The following is a 7,781-nucleotide window of genomic DNA, read 5'->3' on the forward strand; positions in this document are numbered from 1 at the left end:
TCACAGAGTCTTCATTATTATAATGCCTTGGTCTCTTGCCTCAGCAGTTCAGCCATAACTGCACACCACTTCCTGCAGAATGCTTCTGAATGTCAAAATACTTCAGCATAACAGTATTCATGCGCTGTATAACTGCATTACCACTGTGCCATGCTGGGGTAGAGGTGCCAACTGGAAATTTAACAGCTTTCTTTGTAACATTAAAGTTTTTCTTTTTGAGTTTTAAAACAGACCCTCACACTTTTAATTCCTTAGGCTTTAACTGTGTTAAAGGAAGCAGCTGAAAATAAATTACTGTATGTGAAAAAATTATGTGCAAACGACTGATGCCCTTTGTACAAATCTGTATGTTTATGCTCAGTTAGTCTAATACATTTCCTAGAGGTACCCAACAAAGCCCTAGATTATAACTAAACGATTTACTGTCGAGAAAAGAGTTTCAAAAGGGAATTAGAAACAAATTTGGTTGCAAAGTGTCTCAAATGACACGTTTTTATGTAAACACACTGAATTCAGAGCATCCTTTTTAAAGGGACCTCTCAAACTATTGACAAAAACACAACCAGGTAAATGCTCATAAATGGATAGGCTTCATCCTGTGTAGCTGCAATATTGCAAAGTTTGAGGTAGCAACAAGTAATCTCTCGTTCTCTGCTTTACTGCTTTAACTGAATTGCTCTTTTCTTCTCTTTCTCTTTTCCAACACATCACTCCCATGAGCACACACACACACACACACACACACACACACACACACACACACACACTTAAACACAGACATATATCGTCATCACCATGGGTTGTTTTAATGTATTACATTTTTAGTGTGATTCCAATTCAAGTCTTGTAAGTCATCCAAATGTGGTTTCAAACTGTGCTCTTTCTTACACATCAATTATTTATCCAAACATTTGTACCTGGTTTGGTAAACATACAGTATATCCACTCTGCAGTGGTCTCCATGGAACATTCGAAGTCAAACCCACGAAAGATGTGTGCTTTGCATCAAATGCCCCAAATTCAAGCGGGTGGTTTTCGATTTGGTTCTCTAGGCTGTGTGGGTGGAGCATCAGTGAACATGTAACCGTCTCCTGTCTGTCAACAATCACCAGGTTCTCAAGCAAGGAAATCAATATCTAATTGCTCAAGTGGACAGTAGAAGACTGGTTGCACTGTGAAGCTCCCACTGTGACTGTACTATAGGGAATGGTGTGAACATAAGGTGAGGCAGCACTGATAAACAGGAAGCACACTTAACAAAACTTCCTGCATTAATGAAAACTAAATAAAAATAATTTCCCATCCATTCGTCCAGTGTTGCTTCAAATCAGCATTGAGTCAATCAGGCCAATGTAGAAAATAAAGACCATGTCTAAATCCCTTTCAGTAGCCAGTTATCTTAACTGTTATGGCACATATTGTTCATTAAAAAGATGTCTATTAGTACCAAATAAGTTAAGCTCCAGGTAAAAGAAACATCAAGGCCATTAACCTAATGTTAGCATGCACACGTCCAGTCTAAGATGTCTGATTACTTAAAAAACCCTCATTAGCCTGTCTTCTACGTGTTGTCTACACCTTCACCTCATGACTTACCTGGGTATTAAAAAAATGTATGGATTTTTAAGCATTTACTTTGATCAGCCAGTCACTCTATTTCATTGAAGGTGTGTGCATGACACAAAGTGTACACGTGCCTCACTCAAACAAACAGTATAAAACAGTCAGTATAAAACTGATAAACATGTTATCAACACAAAACATACACAGAAGAGGTCAGAGCATTTGCCTTTGCATTTTGCCCTGAGGGGTTCCCAATCCCTTGTGTCTGAGCCTGTGTGTGGATCAATCCTCCCCATTTCGTCAGTCTGACTGCACAGCTTTGTTTGCTTTCCCACGCCTGTCAATCAAAGTGCAGGCTGGGATCTTAAAAGCTAGCTCCTTTAGCGTCTCATCCAGCAACTGTGTGGCTGTCACCTTTGCTTGTTCCAGAAAGGTTCGCCACTGCAGAGATGAAATGAAGTAGTAATGGCCGCCTCTGCTGTGAAGGAGGACAAGGACAGATTACTTATCTGATTTATGTGTGTGGTCTCCCCATCTGCCCGGATGCAGGTGCGCATAGATATGAGCTAAACCTACATTGACTGTTTTATTAGAGACAGTGGAAACAGGTGCAGTATATTGCAGTGTAGTGAAGCCTGACCTCTGTCTAGTGGAGCGCTATATATGTCTTCTCCCAGAAATGGTAGTTCTGTTTGGCCAAGGAATTCATTAAAACAGCACTACTTGTGCTGCGTGTACCTCACTGACAGTCAGTGGCAGAAGAAGTATTTAGATACATAACTTAAGTAAAAGTACCAATATTATAATGTAAAAATTGTCATGTAAAATTTAAGTTATCTAAGTAATAGCATGGGGTGGGGGGGTTGGGTGAATCCTATTGATACTAGTATTCATACTCAAAACCAGACTTAGTATCGATAGTGGTGATACTTTAGGTATTGATCTACCAACCCTAAGAGCAGAGATGGCCTGCTAGCTGTGGTGGACCCCAGCCGAGGAGAAATCATTTTGTGCTTTCATTGGTTAGATGTCACAATAAATCGTTGTGTTTCACACTAATTTGTAGAAAGAGAAATGTTATTAAGTATTCGTAAGATCATACCATTCTTGTTCAGAGCGTCCAGACATACTCTGCCCTTCTTGTCCTATCAAGCATTACTGTATCCAGCTCGGTTGATAAAGTTTATATTCAAACTCCGCAGAAAGTTGTGGTAATTAATCATATTCCAGTGCCTGTCTGAGCTCTCATGTGTAGAGCCTGATAATGTCCTCTATATATGAAATCAGCAACTGTGTGAGATTTCTCTCCTGCTGGTTTGCATTCTCAGTGAGACTGGAGCCACTGCAACCTGAAATCACTTGGATAGTTACTTTTTGATTCATATGTCAGACCTATAGCATTGATGCAGGCTTAGATGGCCTACTTTTTTAGGGAATTATTCAAGGCATTTCTCTGGTACTCTTAAAATATCATTCCTCACACTCTTTCCCAAATCATGAAATGCTGTTATTGCAGGGTAAACAGAGCATCTGCAGACTGGCTCAGTGTGGGGACAGATCTAATCTCTGGTGTTTGATGTTGGCTGAGTGTGACCCTTCCTCAGCGACAGCTTCTCTCCCCTTTTGGGAGTCCCAGCTCCGGGCAGTTCTCTGATCCAATCATGTCTCACTGGACTCTCAGTCTTGTACGCTTTTTGCAGATCTAACAGCATGTAAAAGTGAAACTTGCAGCCTTGTCAATTATTTAGGGGATGCATCTCTGAATCCTCCTAAAGTATTTTCTGCTGGTCTTAGTTTAATGATTCTTCTGTCACTCTCCAGTGGAAGCCTAAAATTTGTTGGCAAGAGAAGCACTCCAGTCAACATGTTACCTTTTGAACCCAGCTAAGTTTGTCACCCAGTTTGATAGAATCCACACTGTCAAACCATGCAAAATAAGGATTTACTGCCTATTAACTGGGATCCAAGTAGTTGGAATGCTTAAGATGCTGCACACTCTTGCTGTAATTGAAGCAGAATATTTGGCATATATCCTGAGTGATTTATAGCCTTGACGAAGAACATGAAAGGATAGGGCACAAATAAAATGCTGATGTACAATTTCTAAAGATGGACTACATAAATTAAATGTGCTTGTGCTAAATCAATATAAAAACTATCAGAAACAATTCTGGAGTTGAAGTGGAGGACAAGACGTATTTTTCAGCTTCTGCTTTCTGTGTTAATTGAAGTTGTATTCATGAAGATTACGCTTACTATTGTTGGTGCAAGAATGACAGTTGTTTAGTACCATAGTTAGGGATGTGAGTGTATTATGGCTGTGATGGATCAGAGCAGCATGGTTCACATGTCTGCCTCTTCACTCAGTGCAGCCAATGGCCTCTGACGAATGAAAATGCACTGCTAGTGCTCGTCTCTCCTCACTGTCTCTTTATAATGCACTGCTGGTATGCAGCACCATATTCAGACACCAAATGGGGGGTCGAAAAATCCTCAGAAGCCTGCTAATAGAGTGCTGTCAGTAGATTTGGATAATGCTATGGTGAGGTGAAAACCTTGCCAGTCCAATTTTGTTTATTTTTTAAATGTAAATTGTCATCGTCATTATGTGGTCCTGTCAAAATGTGTCATATAATTTTAAAACTCCATAGTTGCAAGCCTTACTGAGGTTGTTTTTAAGATTGTGGAAAAGTGTAATATTTCTAAAATGCAAGATTTTCACCCAGTAGTAATAATCATCAACACGTCTTGTTTTTTCCCCTCACTCTCCCTCCGGTTCTCGCATCAACAAAATGATTATTATGTCGGTCATGCTTCACCTTGAATACGATTTCATTATTCCAAAGCACAATTACCAAAGTGAGAATTGCCAACAGTTAAACTCTTATTGATTGCCTTGCTGGAGGGTACAATGATTGGATACACCCCTCCCCCTCCCCATTGCACCCATCCTCATTTTCTTTTTCATTTTAATTTTAATTTCTAATGTATTTCTCAGACAAAGAAAGTCTCCAACTGTGCAGGTAAACTGTGGCTGGTGTACGATAACGGGAATTTGGCAATCTTAAAAGCTGGTCTCATAGCTGCTCTATTAGTGCCAGTCTTGTGGTTGATGGTGAAACAGGCTCCCGGGCTCTGGGCATATATACTTTCGAGGGGGAATTTTGCTTAATGGCTGAGCTGCAGAGAGCTGTAAAGAGCTGTAGAGAGTCTCTGGGGTGTTTCTCACTGAAATACTCTGTGCTGCAATTTTGGTGGGCTGTAAAAGAGGAGAAATGTTACCCAGCTGCTTCTTGTATTACTGCTATTGTCATGCTAATGCATCAGCAATGACTGGCTGTACATGTGTCATAACCAATAACAGGCTGATTGGGGTTTCCATGCCATGTCAGAGCCAAAACGGATGATGAGTATGCCCTCAATTCTGTCTTGACTGACATCTCTTCACCCTAATGGCTGCCTATTTAATTTTTTCTCTATGTGGTAAAGTGCACAGCTCTAAACAGAGTACTCAACAGTGAAGGCAATATGTGCCCCTCCCCTACTCTCCCCGTACATGGATGCAGGCTGCCAGGAAGCAACTGAAGACAAAGAACACTGACGGGCCTGCTTGATAATTAATTGCCAAACTGATACTCAGATTGCTGTGCTGTGTTTTAGGGTGTGTGGTCAAGAGCTAAACCAGGAAACATTTTCATAATGAAAACAAGCTGACGATGGCACCAAGGTTGTAGCCGACCGTAAGCCTCCGCAGCTCTATTTTGTGGACCATAAATACCTTTAAAATATTTTTTTTTTCCATTAACATAATGATATTTCGTTACAAAGGATGACATTGAAAACACTTCTTGCATTATAAAGATGATAATGATACTTCTTACTTCTCAATACTATGTATCTATCTTATCTAAGAATATGTGCTTTGATATAAGTTAACTTCATGTGTGATTGTATTAATTATATATTGATTTCTGGCTTGTGTTTTAATGTTGTGGTTGGCTTGTTCCCCTTAATCTTTAGTATATCAATAAGTTGTTTGTCTTGTAATTGCATATTGATTCAGCAAATTCAATTTGGCTGTTAGTGTAACTTTTTTTGGTAAATTCCCTTTAAGTCAGACCAAATCCCCGCAGCATGTTACAATCTTTATTTTCTTTTTAGAGGTGTACGAAAACATTTATTCGCCATCCAGGTGCGTAATAACTATCATTAGCATGCCTTTGGAATTTGTCTAGTGCTGGGAGACACGGACATGCGACAACAATACCCGAGCTGTGGAGAAATGCAGCTGCCGAAAGAATCTGCTGTGAGATTTCACATGCCACTAAACATGAACATCCAGCATTCTTGAGTACCTCTCTAACACCTTCCCAGACAAATTAGACACAGCTCAGTAGCACTCAATGGGCTTCACCCTTGGGAAATTATCACAAGACAATGGGCTTCTCATCTTCGTTTTATGTTCTGAGGGAGAAAATGGATAGGGGGAGAGAAAAAAAGAGTTTTGAGACTTTCCTTTAAAAAACAGGAGAGACTGGCAGTATTCGACAATCACAGAGCTGTGAATGATAAGTAATTTCCTCACAAGTTTGTCAATGCACAGGAGCGGATCCCTGAGACTCCATAGAAGTGGTGTTTTCAGAGGGATGATTACATCCTGAAGATGATGGATGTGTGCTGGGTAATGTGGGAGACAGGAGGATGTCCAGGCTGCTCAGTGGCTGATGACTTGCCACTGGCGGCCATAACCACAGCCTCATTACACACATAGCACGAGCTAAACTCTATATCTTGTGGCATGAACAGTAGACAGGGGATCTCAATAATCTTGCTCAATTAAGCAGCAGGATTCACACCCCTGTCTTTTTAGGTGGGAGTATGTTAAAGACTTCCGAAGTATAAAGACGGTTATTATAAAAAGAAGTGTGTAGAATCCATTGCGAAGGCTGCAGCTAACCCCATGCTCTGATGTGCCCAGGCAAAAGAAGATGAGTTTCCCATGTCAGAATGATGTAATGATATTCAATGCATCCAAAAGTGAGACTCATCTTACTTTGGAGGATATTTTACTCCCCGGTGTGAGCTTACAAAGGTCTTATTTGCATATGATTTTGAAACGGAGCAGGCAGGCAGCGTCAAACCCTGTTATCCAGATGCACTGACCTGTTTCAGACTGTTGACCCAAAGAATTCAGAGCACATTTCCTCAACTACTACGGTTCAGTGACAGGATGAAGAAGACAGTTCAAGTACTGACTCAGAGCCTGTAAAAACAAAGATGTCCAAATATGTAAAATGTTACTGTTGAACAGAGAGCAAAATAATATACATACATTGGATGAAGTGCGGTTGAGTAGTGCTGATTAGTTGATTAATAAATTCAGAATTCAGAATCAGAAAATTAGCAATTTCTCTAATTAACAACAACAACAATAGATTCTCAAATGTGACATCAATAGGTAGAGAATTGTACTGACACTGGCAGGTTTCTGGGTTTGTTTCTATCTCTGGGGTCTTATTCTAAAATGTAGACTCTTAGATACTGTTATCTGTTTGAAAAAATGTACATGTATGACATCGAGTATGTACACTTGCCTCCCCAGTGACCACCTCTCCACTGACTAAATCAGTGAGTCTGTTAACCTGATGGCAAAGCACACACCAGTCAAACATATGTTTCCCATTGAAAGACACAGACTTGTTTTCTCTGGGAAACAGCCACCTTGGCAATAACCAGCAGTAGTTTATTAGATGTATCTTTATGCGCTGTGAAAGCTGGGAGAGCTCCAGGTCTTACCCTTCCTTTTCACTATTGTCTCAGAGCAGCTGTAATTCTAGGCCTGTTAGGCTGATAGCAGCCGAATGAAAACCTCATATTTTCCACGTAAGTCTGAGCAATGTGGAAGGAGAGTACAGTTTCACCAGTGTATTTCTGTAGTGATCATCAGCAGAGCGTTACCAGTGAAGATGCTCTTCTGCATTATGAACGGGTCTGGTAGCACATACGTACCTTGTGTGCAGTAAATTGTTATGTTCTTTTAACCCCTTGACCCCTGATGTTGCCCATGAATTCCCCACATTGTTTATTTTACACACTTTACAACAATGCCACATGTGTATCTACTTTGTGTCATGGCTTCATTGAAGATACAGTACATGTTGTGTGAATAATTCAAACCTGCAGTGCCGTTTTTAGGTCCATTACATGGAATCCTTTCA

Source organism: Siniperca chuatsi, linkage group LG1, assembly GCF_020085105.1.
Source record: "Siniperca chuatsi isolate FFG_IHB_CAS linkage group LG1, ASM2008510v1, whole genome shotgun sequence".
In the NCBI taxonomy this organism is placed as follows: domain Eukaryota; kingdom Metazoa; phylum Chordata; class Actinopteri; order Centrarchiformes; family Sinipercidae; genus Siniperca; species Siniperca chuatsi.